General features: G+C 41.4%; 1 protein-coding gene and 1 pseudogene across 13 annotated transcripts in view; both read right to left on the reverse strand.

The window, feature by feature from the left end:
• Positions 1-14,353, reverse strand: part of PRUNE2 (prune homolog 2 with BCH domain) — a 301,804-nt gene that overhangs the window by 133,141 nt on the left and 154,310 nt on the right. The window lies entirely within an intron of this gene.
• On the reverse strand, positions 8,714-11,285 carry LOC108542637 (cell cycle progression protein 1 pseudogene; annotated as a pseudogene).

A 14,353-nucleotide genomic window follows, 5' to 3' on the forward strand; every position in this document is an offset into this window, starting at 1 on the left:
GTTAGGCTCTTCACAGACACATATAACTTTAAAATTGAAATGAAAGAAAAATCAAATATCAGGATTTAGATGGGCCTTAAAAGCTACTTAGTTCAATGACTCACTCAATCCTTAAATACCTTATACCTCACTCTTGTAGGCGATTTTAAAGCCTGGGATTGAACACTTCTACAGATGGGAAGCTCATGACCACATGAGATGTTCATTCCGTCTTTGGATAGGATATTAGAAAATTTTTTTCCTTATATGGAGGTAAAATTTTCTCCTTAAACTTTTTTCTGTAGGTTTTCTGTCTCCTGAATAGAAGGTTAATAATAACAATGAATATTTCAGTACTTATAATATGGCAGGCAACGCTCTGAGCATATCATAGGGATTAGTTTATTTATTCCTGAAAATAATCATTTTGGACAGGTTAATAATGGTATTAATATCATTCCCCAATCTACAGGTATGGAAGACTGGGGTGTAGAGAAGTTAAGCAAGACCACATGCTTTAAAAATATTTGATCCAGCAGTTGGTTAGGGATACTGACTCCAGAGCCCAAGTTCTACACTTGAATAACCCAAAGATTAGCTAGTCCAGTCTTTCAGAATGTTTGAAAAGAGTCATTGGGCTCCTCTCTGATAGTTCTAATAGAAAAAGGCAACTATTGCTTTTAACATCATCTATTAATCAGACATTTAAACTATGTATTAATTCTAAAGAAGGTATTACTTTTCATAGATACACTGTTTTGTTTTGTTTTGAGACAGGGTCTTGCTCTGTCACATAGGCTAGAGTGCAGTAGTGCGATCACACCTCACTAGAGTCTCGACCTCCTGGGCTCAATGGAACCTTCTGCCTCAGCCCCTTGAGTAGCTAGGACCACAGGCAAAAGCCACCATGCCTGGCTAATTTTTTAATCTTTTGTAGAGATGGAGTCTTATTATGTTGTCCAGGTTGGTCTCAAACTTCAAGATTCAAGTGAGTCCTGCCTCAACCTCCCAAAGTACTGGGATTACAAGTGTGAGCCACTGTGCCCTCCAAAATACGTTTTTAAGCACATTTATTACTAAAGGATGCAATGTATATGAAACTTACAATATGACATTAGAACTGAGAGCCATCTGCTTATGAGAGCCTGTGCTTTCCACTGCAACAAAGTTTTTAAAAAGCTTTCCTTCTCTGTCAGGAGTAATAAGGAACCTTGTGAAACAGATGACCTGTGGGTTCTCCATTCTGGATGAATGTTACAACACCCAAGGGTGCATTTTGAAAAATGACCCCCAGTCCTGCCAGTGCTCACCACTCCCCTGAGATTCTAGTCTAGAAATCAGGAATAGGGCCATGCTTCAGTAGTTTTTAAAAGTTGCCTAAGTGATTCCACCATACAGCCAGGGTTGAGAACCATGGATCTAATGACTAGACATGGTTCGGATTGCAAACCTATAAAAGGCCACATGGCTAGTAGGAGGCAAAAGGTGAGACTGAGACTGGAACTCAGGTTTTATGACTTAATAATCTGGATTTTTTTCCAATGCGTGTTATTGTCAGCATCTCTTCTTTACACCTAGTCCCTTAAAAATGAAAAAAAAAAAAGCCCTTTGCAGTGAGAAGGATGCACATGTGAGTGAACATAGAGAAAAGCTAGTTTTAAGGCTGCTTCAAGTTTTAACTACTCAGAACCTGCTAATTTGTGGGGGGTGGGAGTGGGGTGGAGAAGCAGAATAACAGGCCTATCTCTGATGTGTTAGTACTTCCCCTCCTTGATTTTACTGACACATAAATTAATACATCCCAGGACATCCCAACTTCACTAATTCCACAGAAACATTCTATCATGTCTTAGGTCCTAATGAACCATCTATCCACGAACTTCCCTTTTTATATGGCCATGCATGAACATCATTTGCTAAGGAGTGCCTTCAGGGGGTTCTTACCTCAATTCAACTCCTTGCTGAATGTTACCAGCCAAACACTTCCTGTCTTTCTTTCTCTTGAATGCTCGCAGAGCTAGGGTGGCAGTTTGTATACTTGCTTTTCATTTGACCAGTTAGGTAGGACATTTCCTAAGTCCATCACCTTCGTTCTTAAAATTCTATTAAAACTTTATATCCTTCCGGCCGGGAGCAGTGGCTCACGCCTGTAATCCCAACACTTTTGGGAGGCCGAGGCAGGCAGATCACGAGGTCAAGAGATCAAGACCATCCTGGTCAATATGGTGAAACCCCGTCTCTACTAAAAAATACAAAAATTAGCCGGGCTTGGTGGCACACCGCTGTAGTCCCAGCTACTCGGGAGGTTGAGGCAGGAGAATCACCTGAACCCAGGAGGCGGAGGTTGCAGTGAGCCAGGATCACGGCACTGCACTCCAGCCTGGTGACAGAGCGAGACTCCGTCTCAAAAAACAAAAACCAAAACCAAAAATTTTTATATGGTTCCTTATTGCTCTTTTTCATCTCATTACTAACTTACCTTTTTTATTTATTTGACGATTAAACAGATACTTATTGGAGGCCTTCTGAATTCCTAAGCCCTGATTTATTTTTCTTCAAGGCACTTTCTCAAAACAGGAAATCATACTGTGTATTTAATAGTTTATGTGTCTGCTATTCAGCTCCCCTGCCCCCAGCACGGCAACAGGGACTTTATCACGTTCACACCATATCCTTGATACCTAAAGCATTGGCTCATTCACGGTAGATGGATACTTACTGAATGAGTGAAGAAATAAATTAACGAGTAAACGAATGAAAAAATGATAAACCGATGGAGAGAGAGAATGAGGGAGGGAGGAATGGATGGCTGGATGGGTGGTTAAGTGAACACCATGTGCCACTGTGGGGATATAAAAAAAATACTCAGCTTCCTGCCCTAAAGAATTTGTGGCTAAGCATTCAAGAAGCAACACTGTCTAGTGGGGGTGTGGACAAAGAACACTGGGAGGAGAGGGCAGGAATCTAGAAGCCTGCCTTGAGGAGTTAGGGAAGGCATTCAGGGGGCAAGAAGGGGTCTTGTTAAAATGTAGATTCTGATTCAGACACCTCGGGGAGAATCTGGATTTCTCACAAGCTTCCAGGGAACGCTCAATCTGCTGCTGATCATACTTGGCTTTTGTTTCTGCTTTGAGTCACGGTCTCACTTTGTCACCCCAGGCTGGAGAGCAGTGATGCAGTCTTGGCTCACTGCAGCTCGACTTCCCAAGTTCAAACGATCCTCTCGCTTCAGCCCGCCAAGTAGCTGAGACCACAGGCGCACGCCACCATGCCCCGGTAATTTTTGTATTTTTAGTAGAGGCAAGGTTTTGCCATGTTGTCCAGGCTGATCTCGAACTCCTGAGCTTAAGTGATCCACCTGCCTCGGCCTCCCAAAGTGTTGGGACCATAGACGTGAGCCACCACGCCTGGCCAGGGGATTATACTTTGAGGATTGAAACTTTCAAATAATTTCCTGGTGGTCCTTCCCTTTCACCTCCTACCAACCACCAGCTTTGGCTATTAAGAAAGTGACAGTAGATGAACAATATTTAAAATTAACAAACCTCAGCTCTTTACAGAGCCATTCTGATGAATATCTGAAAATCTCCCAACTAACGAGAGGTAGTGTAAGTGTGTATGTCAAAAAGAACTGCTTTTTTAAGATAAAAAATTACTCTTTATTTAATGTATTCTACATTTATGAGTGACTTACCCTAATGTCTCTTCTAATCTGAGTGAAAACGTCTCTGTATATCCTGGATCACTCGCGGTGCCCCGGAACTGTGAAGCTGGCCTAAACCAGTCCCTGCCAGCTCTCCTCTTTGAATTGGTAAACCCCTGGGAGTTGCCTGTATGGCTCGCCGGCCAGATGGCGCTGTTTCCCCATTCTTCCCAGGGTTGCATGGCTGTCGCAACTAGGAGCCAGCGCTGACTTTCCATCCTAACATTGGAATGCTTCCTCCGTCGGAACAGCTGCATTCTCTTTGCCAACACATGTGTTTTTCAAAATCTCATTAGACATCTAATATTTTCAGCCAGACTGTGTCCTGAAGGCACTGTGGCCTCCCAGGAGGATTCCCTGAGTCTGGAAAAGGTATTAGGATGAGGAAAAGGCAGGTTATTAAAAAGTAGGAAACAGAGGACCTGCTTCAAGTCTGCAAACATTTGTCATGGAAGCAAAATGGATGTCTCACACTAAGTGTGAGAAAGCCTCCACCACCAGGGGCAGGGGAGTGCCCTGAGGCTTGATGCTGTTCCCCACCCACCCTGCCCGTGCCCTGCCCCCCGTGATACTTAAACTGCAGTATTTGCAGCATTTGAGGGGGCTGGAGTAGCCAGTGTGAGCTAAGTGTTTAATCAGTATTAATCTCCCAGAATGTCACTGTTACTGCCTATCAGTCTGCATAAATTCTACTGCAAAACTTTAGGAAGAAATGCTATTCAGAGCAAATGATGCATCAAATGCAAACAGGCCATCAAGACTGCTAATGGATTTTAATAGCAGCTATTACAGCATAATAGTATTTTCCCAACAGCTGTTTGTTGATACAATTCTGCGTTTACAGGACCTTTATGTCCAATCCCAGGAGATGGCTCACCATTCATTTATAATCATTTGGTTCCACCTACAAACAAATGCTACTTTATTTGCATTTGGAGATTGTGAATGGTCTGTAGATTTGACCTACTCCCACCTCATTCAACGAAACCAGCAGCGAATATTACAAGCTAGATTAATTAGTTAATATTTAGATGTATTAACTACTGCCAGAATAAATAATGTCAACTGGCAAACTCAAAGAGAAGCTTTTATTGATTGCTTGGCTGCATTCTGAGTCGTGTTAGTTTTGAAAACTGCTTTTTACTCGTATGCAAATGAGTAAAGGGCCTAAACTAGGATTCAGACTGAAATTTCAGAAACTAAAACATCTATAAACCATTCTAAGTTTTTCTGCTTGAGATGACTAATATTAGAGAATGCCAATAAATCACTGCCAGAGTGAAGGGCTCAATTGGTAACAATTGTGATAATAACTGAAGTGAGGAAGAATTTATTAATGAAGCCCAAAGCTTTGTTGCTAGTGGTATGGTCAAGAGATTACAACGGGCCAGGCATGGTGGCTCATTACCTATAATCCCAGCACTCTGCGAAGCGGAGGCGGGGAATCACTTGAGCCCAGAAGTTCGAGACCAGCCTGGGCAACATGGAGAAACCCCATCTCAACAAAAATATAGCCGTACATGGTGGAGTGCATCTATAGTTCCAGTGACCCAGGAAGCTGAGGTAGGAGGACCCGAGCCCCTACCCAAAAAAAGAGAGATTACAATAGATTCCAAAAGTCTTAGTGCAGTTTTAAGTTTTAATGACTTCAGAAATACGCATATTAAAAACTTACATAAAACATCATTTGAAAGTTTGTTTTCATTCCTTTTATACTGATTTAGTTCTAATAATTAAATTTTTTAAAACAATTATTTTTTCTTTTAGTTAACCTTTGCTATCTTCAATCAGGAGACTACATCAAAATAGAAAGTTCAAAATATATTATTCAAAACTTACAAAACTAATAGAGTAAAAGAGATGAAAATAACTAAACTTCCACATGCAGTGTTTTGTAAGTTTATAGTATTTCTATAACTGACACTATTAACACGTAAAACTGCACTGAGGCTTTTGGGACATACTGTGTAGAACTTAAATAAATGCAAACTTGGTGAAACAAAGAAGTAGTGCTGAAGTCACGCTCCTGTCCAGCCATGGGTGATATGGTTCTTAAAGGAATCTGCATGTATAATTCCTGGTGTTTTCAGTCCAGGAGGTGCTGAGGGGTTTCCTTGCTTAGTGCTGCAGAGAGTTGCAGAAGAATCAAGTGGGAATAACAATGAAAGGAAATAATTGCTCTGTTGAATTAGGGTGTCTGGTGTTTGTTATATCTTTAAACAATTTTTTTTTTTTTTTTTTTTGAGACAGAGTCTTACTCTGTCAGTCAGGATGGAGTGCAGCAGCATGATCCTAGCTTACTGCAGTCTCGTGCCTCAAGGGCTGCTCCCGCCTCAGCCTCCTGAGTAGCTGGGACTACAGGCAAGCACCACAAGGCCCAGATGAATCACGGTGTTTGGAAAGGATGCAGGCATTTTGTACCCCATAGAAATTTACAATCCATACAAGCATTTCTCTCTACATTATCTCATTTAACCCTCAACACAATCTGGATGGGTGGATAAGAAGGCTGAAGTCACAAGGAATTTTTGTGATGGGTCCAGAAAAAAAAATTATAGGTAGCAAATGGCTGTGAATTTAAAGTCAAAGCTTCTGATCCTTCTCTATTCCATGGTCACCCTTGACCAGGGGGACTGATCCAAGCAACGTAGTCTAGGAGGGGCTCAGGAAGTTCAGACAGGAGCAGATCAGAAAGTGGCAAATAGGGACAAGAACCTAAGTCCTGCTCTGCTCCAGGGCAAAGCAGGTGTTTGCTGGAGAAGCGGACTTCATACTGGAAGAAACAAGCCCCTTTTAGCTGGAGGCCACTGAGCTGACTGGGCTACAGTCCCCTTGAGGTAGAGTTTTCATCTGCAGAGGCCTTGCCTGCTCACCTCCCAATCTGGGTCTGCCTCCCTGGAGCCCACCGTTTGAGGCGTAATGGAAATAGTGCATTTGATGCTTGCCTCTGTCACAGAGTTTTTGTGTGACTGTGAATTCATATTTACTTCTGATACAAACAGGAAGCAGGGAAATACTGGGTAGAAGAGGGCAGTTCCCAGGCCCCACCCTCAATCCTGGAAACCCGTAGCCCTAAATGGGAATAAGCATTCCTGTTTTCGTACCCAAACGCTGCCTTTCATACCCAAATGCTGACATGCCCCACTATCCTGTACCCATACAGACCCCAAACCCCAGGCTCCAGAAGCAGATAAACAGAAGAGCAGAGGAGCAGCATGGCAGAGAAGGAGAGAAGAAAAGGAGTGTGTGAACATCGAGAGGACTTTGGCTGGGGTCAGTTACAGAGGAGAGTGGCTGAATTCCAGGGGAAGATCATCTTCCCACTCCATTCCCTTTCCAACTCCCCATCCACCCTGCGGGGAACCATCTTCATCCAGCAATAAAATCCCCCACATTTACCATCCTTCACTTTGTCCGTGTGACCTGATTCTTCCTGGAGGCTGGAAAAGAACCCGGGTACCAAGAGGGCACTGAACTGGTTAACACTTAACTCATCTGTGGACGGCAGAGTTAAAAGAGCACTGTAGCATGCCCACTGGGGCTTTGGGAGTCACAGGCACCCAGCCCTAGATGCTACTATGGGGCTGGAGCCCAAAAGCACTCACACTGGCTCCTGCACCTGCCAGTCTGCGTGCTCCTCCCACGAGGGGTTTGAGCACACAGCGGCCAAACAGACAATCCACACCCCTGTCACACATCCTGTGAGGGAGGTCAGGGAATTCTCCAGTCTCGCTTCCTTTGTACACTAATATAATAATAGTTATCCCCTACAGTTTAGATAAATTAGTTAAAAAAGCTGGTGCACTTGGCAAAGAGCTTTTCCATTGAATCTAATCTGGCTCCTTGGTGTAGAAACAGAGCTGCTTTCCTCTTCCCTGGGTATCTGGCAGTTGGGGTCTGTTGATGTTACTGCAACCTGAGCACTCAGCACACAGCAGGCACCCCGTACATGTTTCTGAATGAATGGATGGATGTCAAAACCATACTCACACTTTCTCCATCACACACCAGCTACTTCCCTGGTACCCTTATTTCCATCACTAATACTATACGATATTATTTCTATCATTTTCCTTTCCTCATCAACTAGGGCAGATATTTTGGAGTCACCCTTGATATCACTGCTCCCCCAAATCAGTACCAAAGATTCCTCTCTTTTTCTCTAACCTACTGTTTCCCTTCTTACTTTAATAATTCCAGGTCGCATGCTTATGACTTGTATTCAAAACCATTAGAATAACTTCATTACTCTTCCTGACATCGGTTTACCCTGCATCAGTCTACTCTACATGCTGCATCCAGATTAGTCATCCTAACTATGACCATGATTTTTTTTATTTTTATTTTTTATAGACACATTATATTTATTCAGAAAGATAAGTATTTCATAGGTTAAAAGTGAAAGCTAAACATATTTAAGATTAGGTAGTTTCATGTTAAATAATATCAAGATGGAAAATGGATAAAAAATTATTATGAGGTACACACATTAGAAAATCGACTTGTCCAGTTGCTCTTGTGCCTCTACCTTTTATCAAAGGATATAATTATGTGATTAAGTATTAAGTATCTAATAGCTGGTATGTGGGAAATGGGGACAGTGAAAAATAAGGTGAGGGGCATTCGAAATTATTATATATGGAGCTCTTCTGACTTTCAGAGTAAAAATTTGTGTTGCTCACCCCTAGGCTTCGAAAGTGATAAATTACACAAAAGATTAAAGGGAAAATAAATTTCACTCACGGGTGATCTTTCATTATTAAACATATCTGAAAAGAAAAACAACTTTGGCAAAATAGGATTTATAATATATTTTAACTGATTTTAGGATAAAAATTAAACCATTTGCTTCCATCAAAGTGATTTACGTTTATATGAAATGGTTCTATTTGTAATACCTAATATTTTTAGACCCACCTTCAATTATATTCTGAATTCTCAGTGGGCAATAAAAGCACAAAACTCTTTAGAAACAGGTAACCTTCCAAGAAAACTCACAAATCATAAAAAATGCTATCCATCTACCAAATGTTACAAACTACTGTAATGGACATGTTTTATGTAAACCGACCTGGGTCCATTATGGAGGGGGAAAAAGTGTGACCAAAGAAGATGTCATATATATAATTCATCCAAACTTCTCAAAATACTCCATCATTATTACTTGATATTCCTTATGTTTCTTAAGATAATCTTGATAACATCATTAACAGTCAGTGAAAGAGCTTTCTGATCATGTAAACGACACCATTTAGAACAAAACTATTGATGAAACTGATTAAGGTTCGTCCAGTGAACAAAAAGTATCCAGTTCTTTTACATGTACACTATTGAAATTTCTGTCTAAATTTCATCCATCTTACTAGGATTCACCACTTGTGTTAAAAACAGGTCATGACTTTGTTGAGCACATCAAATACACACAGAACAGCCTTTCTGAAAGAATGAGAATTGTCTCTACAACTTATCGGCCAGGACTGCATTTCTTTGAATTTGTATTTTTTCTGAATTCTTAAGTGAATGGCTTTTCTTTTCCTTCTCATTTTTGCATAGTAGGGCCTCATTATTGATGGTTTTCTGTAAGTGCCTATAATACTGTGGAATGTAAATAGTCACTAAAAACTGTTCTTGCTTTTTCAGGCAGACTTCTTTGTTAGCACCAAAATCTTTTATTACCCTTTTCAATCAAAGGATATTCTTGGTGGTATCTTTAAAATGTCTGAAAGTGGATTTAACGAGTCTGAGAATTTTTTCACGATTTTCACTTCACAGCTTCTTTAGACTGCTTAATTTTCTCTTTGTGATGCCTCACAAACTCCTGGTAGAATTCTTCATGGCTCAAATGTTTCCTTAACTGAACCCAAAAATGTTTCCTTTGACTTATTTTTAGCCCTGTGGTTTCCTCTGCCCCCTTTCTTTTTTTCCATCTGTTTGTTTTCCACTTGATCTTTTGCCTCAACATTACATCTTTCCCACAAATCAGAACGCTGCTGTTCGAGTTAGCTTCCATTCCAGCTCAGTGAGTCTTTCCGTAAGATTGCTATTTCCTTTTTTCAAGGGTATACAATTGGGAGAATGGACCTGCCATGTAAACGACTACACTTAACTGCTGGGAGTTCCCCCCTTAAAGCCGTAGTTACTAGTCGTTCTTTCTCCAGTTCCCTCTTTAGCATCTATTGCTTCTGCCAACAGAGTCTCCCTTTGATAAGGAAGCTGGTGTTTTTTTCTGCTTTTCCTCTTCCAAATGCTGCTTAAGTTTCTGGATTTCTATTAACTAATTCAGTACTTGTCCCTTTTTCTTCCCAATATTCTAAATCTGTTTCTTACGTATTGTTTAACTCTTCCTGTAATGAGGATAAGGCTTTTTTTCCTCATCCAGAGAATACTCTTTAAAATACCGCATCTTTTCTGTAGCAAGGTTCAATTTTCTGAGTTTCAAAGGCATCTTCTCTGCTTCAGTAGTGTCCAACACTTGCAAGATTTTTCTTTCAATGGATATATATCTATGAAAGTCTTGTTCCTGTTGACACTGGGAAAGATAATCCTTCATATCATTCAATTCATCTTCATGTATCTTTCTGACTAACTGTTGACGCTTCTGAATCTGAACTGTGCCATAGAAATGTCCAAATCCCATGCTGATTGCAATCACCAAAGCAAGTATAACACACTTATTGAGACCACTACTGAACTGATGTTTACTCAGCTCCTTAGAAGGTTCGGTTTCTTGTTCAGCAACTAGCCGGTCTTCAGATTCTGAAGTACAAACAGTCTTCTTCCTAGCACGGCGTCGTCTAAAGGCAGGACTGGGCTGGTTACTGGTTTCATCACTACTTGATTCATCGTCACTAGGCTGAGATGAAAATACAGTTTCTGGCTGACAGAAAGTACACTGGCTGCTAGAGGAAGAGCCCATGTTAAAGTCTTCTGAACTCTGTGCTTCTTCAACAATGACAACTTCTTGATTTCCAATTTCTTCTAACTTAGGTGGCTCAAGGGTAACAATATCAGAATCATCACTGGCAGTTCCAATATAGATACCATCTTCGGGTATCTTTTCTTCCTCTGCCTCAATTGTTGAGCTGGTTTCCTCCAAAGCTGGATAAGCAGTTTCTTCTATAAGCACTGTGTCATTTTGGCTGCTCCCTGCTCTATCTGCAATGCTTGAAGTTCCTCTTGCTCTAAAGATGAACATTCTAGGGTGGGCTCACAGCTGTCAGTGGCTGGCACAGAATTTAACATTTCTATATCTGATCCCTCATGACTGATGACAGTCCAACCACAAGATGAGTCACTGTCACTGGAATTTTCAAACATCTTTCAGGTCTGAAGGGGCAACGCCACCTCCGCCCAATTGTGCTGGCTGCCCCAGTGGCGGCGGTCACAGCTCGGGCGCCAATGACCTATGACCATGATTTTAGCCAAAAGGCCCCCAAAAGTAACAGGTGTCACAGTATTCCACATCACAGCCACGTTCTATCTCTCCACCTTCATCTCCTATATGTCCTTCCAGACTCGCTCTACTTCAACCAAGCCGAAAACCCTGGCTCTCTACACGCATCTTAGATTTATTACATTCATGCCTAGCAAGAAACCTGTAAATGTCCAGACTTGGGCCAGGCGCAGTGGCTCACACCTGTAATCCCAGCACTTTGGGAGGTAGAGGTGGGCGGATCACTTGAGGTCAGAAGTTCGAGACCAGCCTGACCAACACTGTGAAACTCCATCTCTATTAAAAATACAAAAATTAGCCAGGTGTGGTGGCACATGCCTGTAGTCTCATCTACTTGGGAGGCTGAAGCACAGGAATCACTTGAACCCAGGAGGCAGAGGCAGAGGTTGCAGTGAGCAGAGATCACACCACTGCACTCCAGCCTGGGCGACAGACTGAGATTCTGTCTCCAAAAGAAAAAGACTCAACAGGTTTGCTGAATTTAACCCAGCCAAATTTAATAGAATTGCCTGAATCTTTATGCTCAAAAATGAATCTGAATTAGAAGCCTCATTTGGGAAGTTTAAGATTACCCCATGCCTTTCTTTCTCCTCCACCTTTGGTCCTATCTTCTGTGAGACTGCTGTTCCACCTTTTCTTTTCTCGAGACATAATATACAAACTGCTCAGGAACAGAACACACCATCAAGGAAGGGGGGATGTATATTTGTATAAGTCAGACAATCTCATTTGATAAATTGATGTCTACAAAAATTAATCATCTATATACCTCAAGTCTGTGTTTAGGGGCCTTTAATCCCCAAATAACAAGAGACTTAGTCTATTTAATTTGTAAGAATTCTACTTTTGTAGACCTGAACTGGATATAATTTTATCTCTGGATATCAAAGCCCGGGGATAAATGATTGCTTTTCTCTTTTGCTGGGAGTTTTTTCTTGTCATGTTTTATACTTTAGACATTTTGTTTTTGGTCACTAGGTGGCTCTGAATTTCCATTGGAAAATAAAAGTCTTTAGAAAACACTGGAAAACATACATAATTTTCACCAAAAAATTTTAAAATACTTCATTCAATGACGATTGACTTGAGAATATTAATCAAAGTTTATCAAAATACCCATAAACCCCAAATAGCACTCTATCTGTCAATCTTATGTAGATTTTTGAGATAGATTATTTACAGCTTTATACAAAATTATAGCTTTTGCATTGGTTACAGGTACAATTTTTAAATGATTCATAAACTCTGTTCCAAATAATGCCACTCCGGAGCTGTATGGTATTATGTATTACGTATGGTCAAACAACTGGGTCCATCATATTTAAAAGACAACTTCAAAATACTGCCATATAACTTTAATGGCTTTAAAGTCTTTCCTAAGTATACTTTAGCAGCCTCCAGAGTGTCTGGTGCCAAATCTGAAATCACTTTTAAGGTTGGCAATTTTAAACCAAAAGAATGGTTAGAACAAGGATCTTTAGCCAATTTGGAAGTCGCCAACAGTTTCCTTCTGTTGTTGGAAAAAGTGATTTCTTTGCTCTGAGTTCTACGTCAACCATTAAATGTGCTGCATTTGAGTCCTGTAAGGATTTAACGTTTTTCCAGATCTTTAATGACAATACTCTCTGTTATTTCATCAAAAAGTATGTTAACATAGGAAGAAGTCATCCAAAGTCATTTCTGAACCTATTAATAAGGGAGGCAGGAAAGGCGGCTGCAGAAATGTGGGCAGAGAGAGCAACTATGACGGGAATAATCCAGATGGCAGTCTGCTTGACTTGAACTGTCTGGAAGAGGCCCATCTTTCAAATGCTTAATACCACTTTTTACTATAGATTCCACACATGTTCATTTCTTAACACACTCTGAGAGAGGTGGTGAGATACTCTTGCGGTAATTTCACCCCCAGCCCCCTAGACCATCCTTTTCAAACTCTCCAAACTCTCCACATTTCTTTCTACATGTTCAAAATGCAGGCAGTGTAGAATGACTGTCTGTGGCTCCTTCAGTCCTAGCTCTTATATGGAGGTGGAGGTCCCTACATACACGACCACATGAGACTGAGCTCCAGAGCCAAGCCCTTTGCCATGAGCATGGCTGTGGACGCGTGAGGAGCCTCAGTGGCTCCACAACTTGGCAATCTTAATCCAAACAAACTATGTAAAATGCTTTTAGTTGGACTCAAGATAAATCCCAGGCAGAGCAATCCTCAAAAGGATTATCCAGCAAACTGGATATTCAGTTTCTGATTTACAATTTTTTTTAAATGGATAAAATAGCTTCCTTCACTCCCCACTGTGTCTTCAGCTCCAACCTCGTTGAATGGTTGCCATTTCTGAGACACATCCACTGCCACATACCTACACCCCTCCCACCTGGTACACCATCTCCCCCTCCATCTCCATCTGACAATGTGTATTTTTCCTCAAGTCCTATGTAAAACGAGGTGAAGACTGAGGTCTTCTGTTCGGGGCAGTATTATAGCTTCACGACAAAGAGCCCAGATGCTGGAGTTCAGGCTGCCTGCACTGGAAGTCAAGTCACTTACTGGTCATGAGATCCTGAGCAAGTTACTTAATTTCAATTGCCACATCCATAAAATGGGATCATAGCAGGAGTATTGGTGTCACAGAGTTACGTGAGGTTTAAACAAGTTACCTTAAAGGACTTAGTATGGTACCTGGTATACTATGCAGCTTAAGTGTTAATAGGCTTTGCAGTAAGTGTAGTCATCTAAGTGAGCCATAACAAGCATAGGCAAGATTCTGGGAGTGCTCGCCCAAGTCTGAATTAGATGCAACTACTCTGTACTCTCCTGGAGGAAACATACTCGTAATACCACTTCAACCACGAACTGGTGGTGTACTTGCCCACTTCCTCCAATGGACTGGGATGACACAAAAATAATTAACAGATGAACTTTCATATCCCCCATCCCCAAGAAAGGTTCTGGTGTCGTCTATTTAGCTTCCTTGCCTCTCCCGTGCTCTCTGAGGACTAAGAGATTAAAAGCCATGTTGGTGGATACTGCAGAAGAGAAGGTGGGGAGGAGAATATGCTGCATGGTATGGCGGTGATAGGAAGTGCTGGACGGCCCAATATGGAGAAGGAGAGGGGTGGCGGGGAAGAGGGAGTGGGATAAAGAGCACGGGGAAGCATGGAGAAGACAGAGCTTTCTTCTGTGTTTAGACAGTGAGAGGTGCCCATGAGTCAAGGAA

This window comes from Rhinopithecus bieti, unplaced genomic scaffold, assembly GCF_001698545.2.
Source record: "Rhinopithecus bieti isolate Rb0 unplaced genomic scaffold, ASM169854v2 scaffold_19708, whole genome shotgun sequence".
In the NCBI taxonomy this organism is placed as follows: domain Eukaryota; kingdom Metazoa; phylum Chordata; class Mammalia; order Primates; family Cercopithecidae; genus Rhinopithecus; species Rhinopithecus bieti.